We start from the raw sequence: 16,567 nt of genomic DNA, 5'->3' as shown, positions 1-16,567 counted from the left end.
ACTGTCATGGCTGCGGGCTGCTGCCCCCGCCCCCCAGCCCGCAGACCCTGGGGTCGGGACCCGGCCACCGTGCCTGTTGCGTTGATTGGAGGTGCGGGCAGGGCGTGGAGGAGGTGGACCCCCTTCCCTGCCCCGCGAGAGGTCGGGGCCTCCCTCCCGTGTGGGTTCCCTTCCGAGGGTCGGGCTTCCCTCCATCCTGCAACCTCTCCCCCGCCTGCTGTCTCGCCTGCGTGACTCATGACAGGGCGTCCCGCGTGAGTGCCGGGAGCCCCGGAGCATGGGACGCCCCCGGCACTTTCCCAGGCCTCGCCTCTTGGTTCCTAGCACCCAGCTTTTCCTGTGTTCTTTGGCTCCGGGGGGCAACCCCGAGGGCCTCTCCACCTCTGAAGCTTGGCCAGGACCCCACGAGCCGGTTTGAGTTCTACCAGTGCTGCTCCTTCTCGATGTATGTCTGGGTGTGGGACGCGATGGGTGGTTCCAGGACTCTCTTCTCCGACATCCATCCCAAAGCCAAGAACGACTCAGACTGCCTGGGTGTCTAACTGGCTTGTTGCAGCCGCCAGCTCAGAGAGAGGTTTCTGTTTGTTCCTTTTTTGGTTTTGTTTTGCCTCGAAAGAAAAAAAGAAAGAAAGAAAAATAAAACTTTTTGGAACAAAGTAGACAAGAATTAAAGTTGCGATCTTAGTAGTGCTACACAATTTCTTTATGAAGCTTGGGATTTGACACTATTGTGACTTTTATCCATTTATGTGAAATACATCTTCAGATACCCTCCCCCCCATTAAATAAAGTTTATGTTCATTAATAAAACCACTGTCACAGTTTAGTTCCTCAGTTTTGCATGCTGCTTTTCACCTTTTTCTTTCTTTTGATTTCACATTCTCCAGTTCTTAACCATGATTTGAACTGAGAAGATTTCCTCTTATTGATGTTACTTTCTACTTAAACTCTGTACATAACTATGCAGGAAGTTTTAAAGGAACAACTTGGTCTAAAAACACTTAAATATACAGAAGGTGAACTTGAGAGTACTCAACAATGCAGGAGGAGGAGATTTTTAAGTTCTTTGTAGTGCAAAGTGATGAGCATAGTGTTTTTTCTGTTCTTGAATTTACAGAATTTGAATTTAGATGCAGCTTTTTGCCTACAGCAGGCAACCTGGAAACTTACAGGTTTAAGTGAAGAACATCGTTTCTCAGGGCAAGTTAAACCTCTTATGTATCTTGAAGACTTTCTTCATTGAATTTGATAATATTAAATAGTTACAATGTACTACAAATATTAGTAAGTCTCAGTCCTTAGGGAGTTTCATATAAGTTACAGACCATATAATATGGACATGAAATGCACTGGGGGAAAAAAGTAGTTGTCTTTCAGGTTTGGTTAAGGGTAACTCTCCTCATGAAGAATTTCAGGGAGGTGATAATATAGTGTAAGAAAATCAAACCAAATCAAAAAACACAACTTGTGATTGATTGACTAGGGGGGGTGCTGTCCTAAGGACATAGGAAATTACCATTAGAAATAACAACAGTAGGGCTGGGGTTGTGGCTCAGTGGCAGAGCTCTTGCCTTGTACATGTGAGGCACTGGATTCAATCCTCAGCACCACATAAAAATAAATAAACAAAGATATTGTGTCTATGTATAACTAAAATAAAAATTTTTAAAAACTAGCAATATTGTGATTATGACCAGTAAAACCCTGTTCTTGACTTGAAGAGAATCAAGACGTACTTGTGTAGCTGTAGTCAGTTTTCTTGACCTCTGCCACCTTTAGATTTCTTCAGTGTAAAATTTAATTTCCAGCATTTGTACAGTTTTAAGGTTCTCAGTATTTTATGAGGTTTGTCCCCTGAAATACAAAAATTTTATTTGGATTTCAAGTGTAAAGACCAATGTTTAAAAACAAGTAGTGGTAGAGTTGGCCTTTTGCAAAGCACATTCATTAAAGAAAAATCTCAAGGAGGGACAGGTATGAATAAAGATTAAAAAACTAAAAGCATCCTTAATGAAAAAAGCCTAGGACAAGATTAAGATTAATGAAACTGACCATGCTGCAAACCTGTAATCCCAGCTACTTTGGAGCTTGAGACAGCCTGGGCAACTTAGGAAGACCCTGTCTCGAATAAAATATAAAAAGGGAAAAGGCCTAGGGATGTAGCTTAGTTGTAGACTGCCTTTTTTTTTTTTAAATTTTAAAAATTGTTTTAGTTGTAGATGGACATCATATCTTTATTTTTGTTTACTTATTTATTTATTTTTTAGTGTGATGCTGGGGATTGAACCCAGGGCTTCATGCATTCAAGGCAAGTGCTCTGCCACTGAGCTACAACCCCAGCCTTGTAGAATGCTCTTGAGTATATAATAGTATATAAAGTTTTTTTCAATTTGAATGTATTATGAGAAACTCTTAGCTTCAAACCACTTATCTAATGCAATTAATTTTGGTACATGAAAAGTTTAGATATTCTAAAGGGTTAAATGTGTTGTTAATGTAAACAGTAGAAGAAAAGGCTAACTAGAAATAAAAGAAAAATGGCATTCTAAAGAGGTCAGAGTAAAAAAAAAAATGACAGGTAATAGAACTACTGGGGAAATTTTATCAGATAATAATAATCAGTACAGTGAATGAAGAGCATAGGGAAGAATATCAAAACTTGAGGTTGTTGATCAATGTGAAAACTGTTGAAAGCATGTTATATAAGTGTTTGAAAAACTTTCTTTTCTTCCTGTTGATTGGGTTTTGGAACCTAGGACCTGGGCACATGCTAAGCAAGCAGTTTATTACTAAGCTATATACATCCAGCTCAGACACGCACTTGCTATATTCAGCCCTTTGGTGCTGGGAATCAAACCTATAGCCTCAAACATGCTAGGCCAGTACTCTACCACTGAGCTGTATCACCAGTCCTTTTGAAAAACGTTAAAAACTGAAAACTGGAGTTATAAGAGATTTATGGACACTTTCTTAAAAGAGAATGATTTTATTTTTAACCTTTTAAATTCTTTGTAGTGTTAACAAGAGATAGACTTTTTACATAAATGTAAGATTTTGCTTTTTTATACTTTTAACTTTGTAAAGATAAGTTCTTATGGGTACTATCATGTAGCACTTTATGCTTCTGTTTATTTCCTTATTGAAGTTTCATTCCCTTTCCACCTCTTGTAACTTGCCAGTTTGAATTCCACCTTGTGAATAAGATCATCTCTTGTTTTTGTCTTATTTTGTGTCATTTTTGGCACCAGGGATTGAACCCAGGGGCATTTAACCTTTGAGCAACATCTTCAGCCATTTTTTATTTTGAGACAGGGTCTTGCTGAGTTGCTGATGCTGAGACTGTTTTGAACTTGGAATTAATTTTCCTTCCTTGGGCTATCAAGCCACTGGCATTATTGGAGTTCATCACCATGCCTGGCCCTCACCTCTTGTTGTGGCCCTTAGGGATTTCTTCTTCCCATGAAACAATGTTTTTTGTCTCACTTCCTGACATCTCTCTTGTATTGCCTTTAAGTTTTCAGGAACATTTGTGTTCTTCTTTTTTAGATACAGTTGGAAAGCTAATCAAGTGACAGTGGGAGACAGAAGGGGACGCCACTTTTCAGCTATAATTTATTCTCTTGTCTCTGGGTTGTTCACATCCATTTATTTATTAAACAAATTTAAATGTTGTATTAATTTATTAATTTATTATATGTTATATTAAGTTTAGTGATCTTTACCTTCATGGGATGCACACTTTAATAGTAGAGATAGGTAAAGAATAAGTAAATAAATATAAAATGACAACTTATGATGAAGTCAATGAAAAGAATGGACTGCTATGAGATAAAGGGGTAGGATTTTAGATTTTGTGATCAGTGAAGTCCTCTTTCAGGTAGTGACATTTAAGTTGAGACATAATAAGAAATCAGACAAGTAAAGAGGGAAAGGAGTTTTATTGGAAAAGAGAAATTTGTTTGAATACTATGAGGCAAGAAAGAACTTATAGTTTAAAAATACCAGTGTGAGCCAGGCACGGTGGTGCATGCCAGTAATCCCAGTAGCTTGGGAGGCTGTGGCAGGAGAATTGCAAATTCTAAGCCAGCCTCAGTAAGAGGGAGGCACTAAGCAACTCAGTGAGACCCTGTCTCTAAATAAAATTCAGAATAGGGCTGGGGATGTGCCTCAGCGATTGAGTGCTCCTGAGTTCAATCCCTGATAAACCTCCCCCCACCAAAAAAAAAAAAAAAAAAAAAAAAAAAAAAATTTACGAATGTGAAAATTGATTGGATAAGGCCAGAGTGAAGCAAAAATATTTTAATATATAGTTGTTTTGACTAGACATAATGGTAGCTGAAATTAGGATGGCAGCTGCAGAAGTGAAAGAAAGCATTATCTTCTTTTCATATATTTCCTTTATTTTTTTTCCTTTCATATACATACAACATACATATAAGAAATAGGTTGAGGGGCTGGGGATTTGGCTCAAGCTGTAGCACGCTTGCCTGGCATGCGTGCGGCCTGGGTTCGATCCTCAGCACCACATACAAACAAAGATGTTGTGTCCGCCAAAAACTGAAAAATAAATATTGAAATTCGCTCTCTCTCTTTAAAAAAAATGGTCAAACTTAAAAAAAAAGAAAAGAAATAGGTTGAGGTAGGATGAGCCATTAACAACTTGATGATGGCTTGATTGGATGTTAGAAGAAAGGTGTCAAAAATTATTTCAGTAATGGTTCCTGACTTAAGGAACTAGAGAGATGGTGACAATGATTGAGATGAAGATGATGAAGGGAAGAAAAAGTTTGGCAAGAAATGAAGTTTTGAACACCATTGTCAGACAAGTACTGTAGAAAATGAAGTTTGCCTTTATGTGACAATGGTAGTTACTTCAGGATAGGATAGATATAACTACATGTGATGCCATAGCAAGCTTCATGTTTATCTTTTAAAGCTTTTATTTTTTTTAACTTTTATTTATTTATTTTTTGGTACCAGGAATGGAACACAGAGGCACTTAACCACTGAGCCGTATCTCCAGCCTTATTTTGTATTTTATTTAGAGACAGGGTCTCACTGAATTGCTTAGTGCCTCACTGTTGCTGAGGCTGGCTTTGAACTTGGGATCCTCCTGTTTCAGCCTCCCAAGCTGTTATGATTACAGGTATGGGCCACTGTGCCTAGCTCTTATTTTAATTTTTTTGGTGCCAGGGATTAAACCCAGAGGCACTTTACTACTGAGCCACATCTTCAGCTCTTTTTAATGAGACAGGGCCCTCACTAAGTTGCTAAGGATGGCTTTGAATTTGAGATCTTCCTGCCTCAGCCTCCTGCACTGCTGGGATTACAGAGTGTGCTCCACTTTGGGCTTCACTTTGAAAAAGATAACTGAGATGATTTTATGGGGTGTACCAGAGATTGACAATTACATGCATGCACCACGACCTGAGCTGATCTTTTTAACAATTCAGTTTTTGAAGTTTTATTTGTAAATAGTCTCATAATTCAGATTAAATTGGATATAAAGTTGTGAAAGAAATAATAAAGATTGAGCATCCATAAGCTGAAAACCTGAAATTTAAAATGTATCAAAATCCCTAACTTTTTAAGTACTGACATGACACCTCAAATGGAAGATTCCATACCTGATCTAATTGTGATGGATTGCCGTCAAAATGAAGGCACAGTAAAAATACTGTATAAAATTATCTTTAGACTATCTGTAGAAGGTGAAACAAATTAATTTCATGTTTAGTCTTGGATCCCATCCCTAAAATACCTCATACATACATATGGAAATATTACAAAACCCAGAACACCTCTGGTCTTGAGCATTTCAGATAAGGTATACTCAACTGAGATAATATTAGATGAATTTAAATATATAATAGGTGATGGTGCAGAATATGTTTCATGGCCTTGATATTCTTATTATAATAGCAGCCTTGTCAGTTATTAGCTCGCAGCAGCCCAGTGCTAAATTTGCAATCCCCGTCCATCTGATGGGGTCTTGCTAACTTGCTTAGGCTAGCCTTAAACTTGAGATGGTCCTGCCTCAGGCTTCCAAATTGCTGGGATTATATCTGGCAAAGTTTGTTTTATCTTAAAATTATANAATCTGCTCTAATGCCATCCATTTCCCTGCAAATTCCATGATTTTGTCATTTTTTAGTGCAGAGTAATACTCCATTGTGTATAAATGCCACATTTTTTTTATCCATTCATCTATTGAAGGGCATCTGGGTTGGTTCCACAGTGTAGCTATTGTGAATTGTACTGCTATGAACATCGATGTGGCAGTATCCCTGTAGTACGCTCTTTTAAGGTCTTCAGGGAATAGTCTGAGAAGGGCAATAGCTGGGTCAAATGGTGGTTCCATTCCCAGCTTTCCCAGGAATCTCCATACTGCTTTCCAAATTGGCCGCACCAATAAGATAGTTACAACTATCTTATATTTGATAAAGGGGCTAAAAGCATGCAATGGAGGAAGGATAGCATCTTCAACAAATGGTGCTGGGAAAACTGGAAATCCATATGCAACAAAATGAAACTGAATCCCTTTCTCTCGCCATGCACAAAAGTTAACTCAAAATGGATCAAGGAGCTTGATATCAAATCAGAGACTCTGCGTCTGATAGAAGAAAAAGTTGGCTCTGATCTACATATTGTGGGGTCGGGCTCCAAATTCCTTAATAGGACACCCATAGCACAAGAGTTAATAACAAGAATCAACAAATGGGAGTTACTTAAACTAAAAAGTTTTTTTCTCAGCAAGAGAAACAATAAGAGAGGTAAATAGGGAGCCTACATCATGGGAACAAATTTTTATTCCTCACACTTCAGATAGAGCCCTAATATCCAGAGTATACAAAGAACTCAAAAAATTAAACAATAAGATAACAAATAACCCAGTCAACAAATGGGCCAAGGACCTGAACAGACACTTCTCAGAGAAGGACATACAATCAATCAACAAGTACGTGAAAAAATGCTCACCATCTCTAGCAGTCAGAGAAATGCAGATCAAAACCACCCTAAGATACCATCTCACTCCAGTAAGATTGGCAGCCATTATGAAGTCAAACAACAACAAGTGCTGGCGAGGATGTGGGGAAAAGGGTACTCTTGTACATTGCTGGTGATAGACATGTTTTCAATTTTAGACTATTGTGAATAATATTGATGTGAACATTACCATGCATGTCTCTTGGTACACATGTGCAAACATTTCTTGTAGAGTTTATATTTCTAGGAGTGAAAAACCTAGTCATAGATACATGTATGTTCAACATTAGTGGTAATGCCTTGTAGTTTTCCAAACTTGTTCTAATTTACATTTTTTAAGTAGTATATGAAAAAAAGGCCAGTTACCCCAAATTTAGCTATGTGGTTTGATTACTAATGTAATTTTACATCTTATGTTCCTTTAAAAAAAAAATCCAAAGAGAGCTATTTTATGAATAGCTATTTCTGCCTAAAGGAGCTTTAATAGAAAGGCATATGAGATAGCAAAAAGAAAGGATTTTCAGTTAAAAAATGAGTACTCATGCTATACTTGTTGGAAAACTGAAGATTCTGTTTTGTGGAGGGACTCTGGGAATTGAACCCAGGAACAATTTACCACTGAACCACATTGATACCTCTTTTTAGTTTTGAGACAGGGTCTTGTTAGTTGCTTAGGGCCTTACTAAATTGCTGAAGCTGGCTTTGAACTCGTAATCCTTCTTTCTCAGCCCCCTGAGTAGTTCGAATTACAGGTGTACACCATTGTGCCTATCGGTTTATTGCCAATTGTAACATAGCACAGTTTTATACTTTGAAGTAATATTCAAATTATAAAATTCAATTATTTCTTATAAAATTATAAGAAACTGTTTTTTTTTTCATTTTCTTATTTTATTGTACTGACAGTTGAACCCAGATCCTCATGGATGCTAGGAAACTACCACTGAGCTGCATCAGCTCTTTTTATTCTATCTTGAGTCATGGTCTCCCTAAATTGCCCAGACTGGCCTTGAACTTTCTATCATCTATAGTACGTAAGATTATATGGGTCATCATGCTCAGCACTTTTGTCTCTTTAATATTTATTTTTTAGTTGTAATTGATATGTTTATTTTATTTATTTATTTTTATGTGGTGCTAAGGATGGAACCCTGTGCCTCACACATGCCAGGCAAGCACTCTACCACTGAGTCACAACCCCAGCCCTGTTGTCTTTTCTTGATCCTTAAAAAAGTTTAGTTTTTAAGGTGGATTGAACAGTATACCACTTTTTTTTTTTTAATATTTATTTTTTAGTTTTCGGCGGACACAACATCTTTGTTTGTATGTGGTGCTGAGGATCGAACCCGGGCCGCACGAATGACAGGCGAGTGCACTACCGCTTGAGCCACATCCCCAGCCCAACAGTATACCACTTTAGGGGATATAATTTGTGAAGAATTAAATACATAGCTTAAATAAATGTTACCTAAGGAGACAGAGGAGGAAAAAATGTTTTTGTCAAGGTAAATTTTGTAACTATTAGAAAATGTACAGTATACTTTGGAATAAGTTTCTGGGGAAGGAGGGGGGAAAAAGTATTACAAAGCTCTGTATTATTCCTGAGATTTATAGAAATTTGTCAGAAATGACCAAAGTTCCCAGCACTACAGATAGGGTATATATATCATATAAATAGGAACCTCTATGGTATTGCTTTCTTAGCATACGTTAGGTCAGAAACTTCAAGAAGGGGACTAATGAGTCCATTACAAGGTCTCCTTAAAGTAATACAAAGTTAGGTTTCATATATCTTTATTTTATGCCAGTAGTAAAAAGTTTTAAGACAATAATTTGTAGTATTTCAAGAAAAATGAAATTGAATTTCTCAAAGATTTGAATGTGAAATTACATTTTAGAGGATATGTTAAAGATGTATCAAGATTTGATTGAAATGATAAATGAATTTGGTAGACATGAAGTCAATGCATATAGAAACTTGTGTCTATTAAAATATTTAAAATCAGAAAAGCAAGAAAAGCCTCAGGAAAGAAAATCCAAGATAATGCTGTGTAAGAGAAACTAAGAGAATTTCCAAGAAATGAAGGGGTTCAGTGAACTGAGTTTACAAAACATTTCAACATCTTTTCTTAGAGCGTAAGCAGTGTGGTGGCTGGTACCTGAGAAGAATGTCATAGTTGACTTTTTTTCCCTGCTTGAATATATTCTTTTCTTTCCTTTTTTTTTTGGGGGGGGGGGTACTGGGGATTGAAGCCATGGGCACTTAACCACTGAGCCACATCCCCACATCTTATTTAAAAGTTGCTTAGGGCCTCGCCAAGTGACTGAGGCTGGCTTGGAACCTGGATTCTCCTGCCTCAGCCTCTTGAGCCACTAGGATCACAGGGGTGTGCCACCAAGCTCAGCCACAGTCTTAAGATACTCAAAACCTAATGGTATATGATAAATGATGGGAGTTTTCATATGAAAGACAGTATTAGTCTCTGTTGTCACTGGGATTAGTGATGGCAAATGTTTTCTTAGTGGTCAAAGATAGGTTTTAAGGGAGCCTTTGGATTTGTCTAGATAATAACCATGAATAGTATAGTTGCAGTAATATGATACTGGCAGAAACTACAAAGCACAAAAGGTTAACAAGTATTTAGAAAAATGGAAATGTCACTGGAGGTCTTTCTTTCTTTTTAATACTTTTTTTTAGTTGTAGATGTGGTATTAAGGATCGAACCCAGTGTCTCACACATGCTAGGCATTGAGCTACAACCCCAGCGCCTGTCTTTTTTATATGCCCCAGTCTCAGAGGAAGTGAATCACTTAAGTATTTGGCATTTAATGGAAAGAGAAATAGAATGATTTGGTTTGTACCTTTTTGTTAAGGTAGAGATAATGTGCTGATGCTCAGAAGAGAAGCAGGCAATTGCAACAGGATAATTAAGAATGCCAAGAGAGATGCAATACATGTGGGTACAAGTCCTTTTGAAAGGCTGAATGGAATGGGGTTAAGAGGTGAAATATTTGCTTTGGAGAAGGACCGTGCTTCCTTTCCCGAGAATAGGTAGGAAAAATAGGATAGGTGCAAAGACATACTTGGTTCTGAAAAGATGATTTTGTGGTGAATTTCAACTGAAAAACCCCAGAAGGCTAAGAGGTGACACTGTCCTTAGCTGAAAAGGGAAATTTAATTTGAGGCTTGAAGAGAGATAATATAAAATAACTATAAAGAGATAGCCTAGAAGCATAAGGAAATTAATTAAAAAACTTTTAAGCAGAGGCAAGAGCCACTTGAAGTAAAGTGTATAAATCAGTATTAACCTTGTATTAATAAGGTGCTTGTAATAAACAGATTAATATTCAGAAAATATTAATTGAATTGAATTGGGTGGATACCTGGAGATAAAATTATAGTGGTGATTATAATACAATATGATAGATTGAGTGAATGAAAAAAGTCACCAAGGTATTGAAGTTGATAAGACAGTATTGGACATTATTGGTAGAAGAATTTGAGAAGTTCTAGAGAAGCCTAATAGTTGTGGAGATCTGGAGATAAAATTAGAGTGGTGATTATAATACAGTTGTCACTGGGGTTAGTGATGGCAAATGGGTTCGATCCTTAACACCACATCTACAACTAAAAAAAGTATTAAAGATTGGATGAATGAAAAAAGTCACCAGGGTACTGAAGTTGATAAGACAGCATTGGAGATTACTGGTAGAAGAATTTGAGAAGTTCTAGAGAAGCCTAATCGTTGAATGACTATAGACTCTTGGGAAGGCAGAAAGGAGATGATGGAAATGATAGGTATGAGAGGGAAGGCTACATTAATTAAGCATGTATATTTTGTAGTACTGGAGATCAAACCTGATACCATGCATGCTAGGCATGTGCTCTACCACTGAGTAATATCCCTAGTCCCCCACTTCCATATTTTTAATGTATTTTTTTCTAAATCCTACAATGGCATTTCATTTTAGGTAGTGATAATCAAGGCTGTCTCATATTTTAGTTTTTTTTTCCTTCAGTTTTTAGATGGACACAATACTTTATTTATTTGTTTGGTACCACTGAGCCACATCCCGGCCCTGTTTTGCATTTCATATAGAGACAGGGTCTCACTGAGTTACTTAGCGCCTCGCGGTTGCTGAGCCTGGCTTTGAACTCGGCTTTGAACTCGCGATTCTCCTGTCTTAGCCTCCCAAGCTGCTGGTATTACAGGCATGCGCCACCACGCCCGGCGTCATCTTTTAGTTTTTATATTCAAACATTGAAAAACCCTACATGTGAAAGTTTCCTATTTTTAGTGCTAGTTGAAATTTATTTGGCTTCAGAATGTATATTTATACTTAATTTGGTATGGGTGTAATTGATGTTCTAGACTAGTACTTCCAACCCTTCTCAGTAGCTATTAGGAAATTTCTAATCTAATTTCAGTTTCAAAAGATTTATCCTCATTCAGTTTTTTAAAAATATTACTTAGTTGTCAACGGACCTTTATTTTATTTATTTAAATGTAATTCTGAGAATCGAACCCAGTGCCTCCCACTTGCTAGGCAAGCACTCTATCACTGAGCCACAACCCCAGCCCTATCCTCATTCAGTTTTTACCATGAGTATAGATGAGATTATGTTTAAAGATTTTAAATGTGAATGCCAATAAGTAATTTGCACCTAGTAAATGTCTAGCAATCTGTAGAGGAAGATGTTAATAATATAAGCAGTATACAAGTACTAGTTTTGTGGTTTTCAGTTCTCTTAATTCTTTTTTTTTTTTTTTTGTTTTTTTTTTTTTTTTTTTTTTTTTTTTAGAAATCCTCTGTGAAGGTATTGTTTGTAAAATGAAAGTGAAATATTCAAGGTGAAACCTTACTTGGGGGAAGGATAGGCCATTTCTTCCTTTCAGTGGCTACAGATTATCCAGCATTCCAAGAAGCATAGTTTGAAAACACTTGAGTGTTTTTACACAGTGCTTTACATGTATTATTTTACAGTAGTTCCATGTGATTAGTAAACAATTCCCATTTTACAGATGAAGAAACCTGAGCTTCAAAATGATTAAATGGCTTGCATAGTAAGCAATGAAGCCAGAATTCCAACCATGATAGTCTATTTTTAGAACCTGTGAAATTCCAATTTTATAAGGTCCATTATAGAATTATTTATTAATTGAAAGTAAAATTCATCACTGAGGAATGGCTGGAAATTAAACTTCAAAATTGAATCATTGGAACTTCTTTAAAATTGTGATGAAGGATCTATAACAATTTTTATGATTTTAACCATTTTTAAGTGCACATTCAGTGGGGACATTCTTTTTCTTTCTTTCTTTTTCATTTTTTTTTTTGCAGTACAGAAGATTGGACTTAGGGGTGCTTAACCACTGAGTCACATCCTTGGCCCTTTTTTGTATTTTATTTAGAGATAGGGTCTAGCTGAGTTGCTTTGGGCTTCACTAAGTTACTAAGGCTGGCTTTGAACTTCCAATTGTCCTATCTCAGAGCTTCTGGGATTACAGGCGTGTACCACCTCGCTGGTCAGGACATTCTTTTTTCTATTTCATTTTTCTTATTTTTGTGGTACTGGAGATTTAACTCAGGGGGGCGCGGGCGGGATGCTTTAACACTGAGCTCAACCCCCAACACTTAAAAAAAATTTTTTTTATGCTGGGCGCTGTGATGCATGCCTGTAATCCCATCTGTCCCACTCAGGAGGCTGAGGCAGGAGGATCTCAATTTCAAAGCTAGCTCAGCAATAGTGAGGTGCTAAGCAACTCAGTGAGACCCTAAATTTGTCTCTAAATAAAATAGGCTGGGAATGTGGCTCAGTTGGTAAATATCCCTGTGAATAATCCCCAGTGCTTCAAAAAAATTTTTTTGTATAAAAATGATTTGGAAAAATGGGGTACCACATAGTCAGATATAGTAGGCTCCAATCTTGGTATTATTTCATGGGTAAATGAAGAATCTGAATGATTTATCCTGCATTCAACAGGGGCAGTAAGAGGTAAAAATGTACTTAATGTAGCACTTATCATATGTTTTAGGAATTTGAAAATATTCTTCTAAATCTGCCATCTTCTGAGCCCTGTAACTTAGTCAGATGTAAGAAACCACTGGAAGGGTTTTAAGAATTATTCAAGGGGCTGGGGATGTGGCTCAAGCGGTAGCGCGCTCGCCTGGCATGCGTGCGGCCCGGGTTCGATCCTCAGCACCACATACAAACAAAAGATGATTGTGTCCGCTGAGAACTAAAATAAAATATTAAAATTCATCTCTCTCTCTCTCTCTCTCTCTCCCTCCCTCTACTCACTCTATCTTTAAAAAAAAAAAAAAAAGAATTATTCAAGGTAGCCATAGCCAGATGTGGAGCTCAAGGCCTGTGATCCCGGTGACTTGGGAGAGTGAGGCAGGAGGATCACAAGTTTGAGGCCACCTTTGAAAACTTAGCAAGACCCTGCAGTTTAGAGAGACTTTGTCTCAAAATAAAAGTTAGAAAGGACTGGGAATATAACTCAGCAGTAAAGTGACCCTGGGTTCAACCCCCAGTACCCAAAAAGAAAAAAAAAAAAAGTAACACAGCATGGAGACGGCAGTTAGAATTTGAGCTGAGCTTCTTTAGCTATGCTGTAATTTGTTTTTGCCAGATATTTTCTATTTGATTGGCAAATCTAATTTCAACTTGGTTGAATGTATAGATAACATAATTAGATTATTAGAAATATGCCAAGAATACATAGAATAAAGCTAGGTGGGATTTTGTAAAATGGTATAAAATTTAAAGCCTTTTACTGTTTGGTCTTCTATAATGATTTCATATGTTGTACATTAATAGAATAATCTAAGTATTTGTTAACTACTGGAAACAATTTAGAAGGATGTACTTCTGGGTAAAAATTACAAATTGTTTTATTTTTCTTCTAGATTCTAATTTTCATTAGGACTAATGCTGTTATATATTAATGTCATATTAGCCTGAAAAATAAAGAAATAAGAATAGAGATATTCCCAGAATTAAAATAGTTAATTTCTTTTAACTTTTCTTTCTTTTTTAGGATTTTGAGGTCTATAACATGGCCAATGCCCTGAAGAGGGGGAAAAATCTATTTTTTTAATTTTTAATTTTGACAGTTTTGCATTTGAACCCAGGAGCCTCCCATATGCCAGGCAAGGGCTTTACCACAGAAGTGCATGCCCAGCCCTTTTTAAATTTTGAGACAGTGTCACTAAGTTGCCAAATGCTGGCCTTGAACTTCGATTCTCAGCCTCCCTAGTAGCCTACTACTGGTATTACTGGGGTGCATCGCCATGCCTGGCATATCTTTTCCTTTTTTCCTTCCTTCCTCCTTTTATTTATTTATTTATTTTCCCCATATTTTTGTTTTTAAGTATTGGGTTTTGTTTGTTTTGTTTTGGTACTGGCACTTTACCACTGAGCTGTATCCCCACCCCTTTTTATTTTGAGATAGGGTCTAGCTAAATTGCTGGGATTGGCCTCAGTCTTAAATCTTTCTGCCTCAGCCTCCCAGGTTGCTGGTATTATAGGCACATGCCACTACATCCAGCTGTATATCTTTTTATCTTTTTCTTTTTTTTATATTTATTTTTTAGTTTTCGGTGGACACAACATCTTTATTTTATTTTTATGTGGTGCTGAGGATTGAGCCTACCTTGAGCCACATCCCCAGCCCTATCTTTTTCTTAATAAAACTTTTCTTCTTTATCCCCTTCCCCCTTTGTCATTGGGGGTTGAACCTGGGGGTATTCTCTACCATTGAGCTACATCCCCAGACTGGCTCAATAAAAAGTATTTTAAAAAATTAAATTTCACTGTGCCTGGTAGAGTATGTCTGTAATCTCAGCTGCTGAGGAGGCTGAGGCAGGGAAATCTCAAATCTGAGGCCAGCCTAGGAAATTTAATCACTAAAATAAATAAATAAATAATAAATAAATAAGTAAATAAATAGATTGATTTTCAGAATCCCTTGGTTAGTTTTCTAAGCAGTTTAGAGCTGAAAATTGGGTTATAACTTGGGATTTGCTACCCAGACAGACAACTTTTGCTTCGTATTAAAAAGCTAAGAATGCTACTGAGGCCTGTATTCTGTAGCAGATCATGCTTCATGTTCTAAAAACCCCTTTGAAAAAAAGGACTGGAATTGTGGCTCAGTGATAGAGTGCTTGCCTAGCATATATGAGGCACTGGGTTTGACTCTCAGCACCACATATAAATAAATTAATAAAATAAAGGTCCATCAAATCTAAAAAAAAAAACTTTAAAAAAATAAAAAAAAATCTATAGAAGTGGGCCATAACATATACAATTATTCAGCATTAAAATGGAAAGAAATTCTGGCACATGGTACAATATGGAAGAGCAGTAAGGACATTATGTTAAATAAAGTAACCAGTCACAAAAAGAGAGGTTCACATACTGTGCTCTTAAATTTCTCTGTTCTTGCGCCTTATATCCTAATTGTCAAAGATTATATTTTTATTGTGTGCTCATTAACATATTTATTTTTGTTATTTTGGTTGGGCATGGTGGAACACACCTGTAATCCCAGAGACTTGGGGAGCTGAGGCAGGAGAATCACAAGTTCAAGGTCAGCCTTACCAATTTTGCAAGGCCCTGAGCAACTTAGTGAGACCTGTCTCAAAGTTTAAAAAAGGAACTGGGGATGTGACTCAGTGGTGAAGCACCTCTGGATTCAATGCCCAGTATCAAAAAATTAAAAAGACAGGATCCTGCTAAATTGCTCAGGCATCTCTGGAACTTGCCATCTTCCTGCCTTAGCCTCCTGTATATCTTGGATTATAGGCGTACTCTACCTATCCAACTCATTAATAGATTTGTAGTAAGTGTTTTATTCCTTTGCATTTAAGATGGTATAAGAAAAAAGTAGGACTTCATATTGCAAAGGTACAACAATGCTGTCTTTTTTATATATGTACTAACCTTTACCAATGCTTTTGTTTCTTCAAGATACTTGGTAGTGGCAGGAGAATCACAAGTTTCAGGCTAGCCAGCCTCAGCAACTTATAAGACCCAGTCTCAAAGTTTTAAAAAAGGGGAGAGGGGGTTAGGGGTGTAGGGCGTGCCCCTGTTCAACCCCCAGTACCACAAAAAAAAAAAAAAAAAAGAAAAAAAGGTACTTTCTGGTATCCATCATTTCATGCTAAGGACTGTCATAAGCATTCCTTTTAGGACACTTCTTCTAATAACTACCTTAGCATGTTTTAATTTCTCTCATTCTTTAAAACACACATACACATTTAGTTGTAGGTGGACACAATACATTTATTTTTATTTATATTTTTGTGTGGTGCTGAGGACCAAACCCAGGGCCTCACATATGCTAGGCATGTGCTCTACCACTGAGCCACAACCAGCTCCCTCTCTTTTATTCTTTTTCAGTTTTTGTTTTTGAACTGGGGGTAAACCCAGGGCTTTGCGAATGTAAGGCAGATGCTTTGCCACTGAGCTACATCCCAACCTTCTTTCATTCTTAAAGAGTAGTTTTTTGGATATAGACTTCTTAGTCAATGATTTTTTTTTTTTTTTTTTTTTCGCTTTTGCTTTTGGGGT

At 37.1% G+C, this 16,567-nt stretch overlaps 1 protein-coding gene across 11 annotated transcripts in view; it reads left to right on the top strand.

Annotated features, from left to right (window-relative positions):
• Chd9 (chromodomain helicase DNA binding protein 9) overlaps positions 1–16,567 on the top strand; it is a 251,656-nt gene that overhangs the window by 72,529 nt on the left and 162,560 nt on the right. The window contains exon 1 of one of the 11 annotated variants that reach the window (XM_048792189.1): positions 8,334–8,492. The exons of the other annotated variants lie outside the window; for them this stretch is intronic. The gene's annotated coding sequence lies outside the window, so the exon portion shown is untranslated. Of the gene's footprint in view, positions 1–8,333; positions 8,493–16,567 lie in introns of those variants that run through there. 11 annotated transcript variants of the gene reach the window in all.

The sequence above is a fragment of the Marmota marmota genome, unplaced genomic scaffold (genome assembly GCF_001458135.2).
Source record: "Marmota marmota marmota unplaced genomic scaffold, marMar, whole genome shotgun sequence".
In the NCBI taxonomy this organism is placed as follows: Eukaryota; Metazoa; Chordata; class Mammalia; order Rodentia; family Sciuridae; genus Marmota; species Marmota marmota.
The sequence above is the reverse complement of the archived record's forward strand: the minus strand, read 5'-3'. Positions and strand labels throughout refer to the sequence as shown.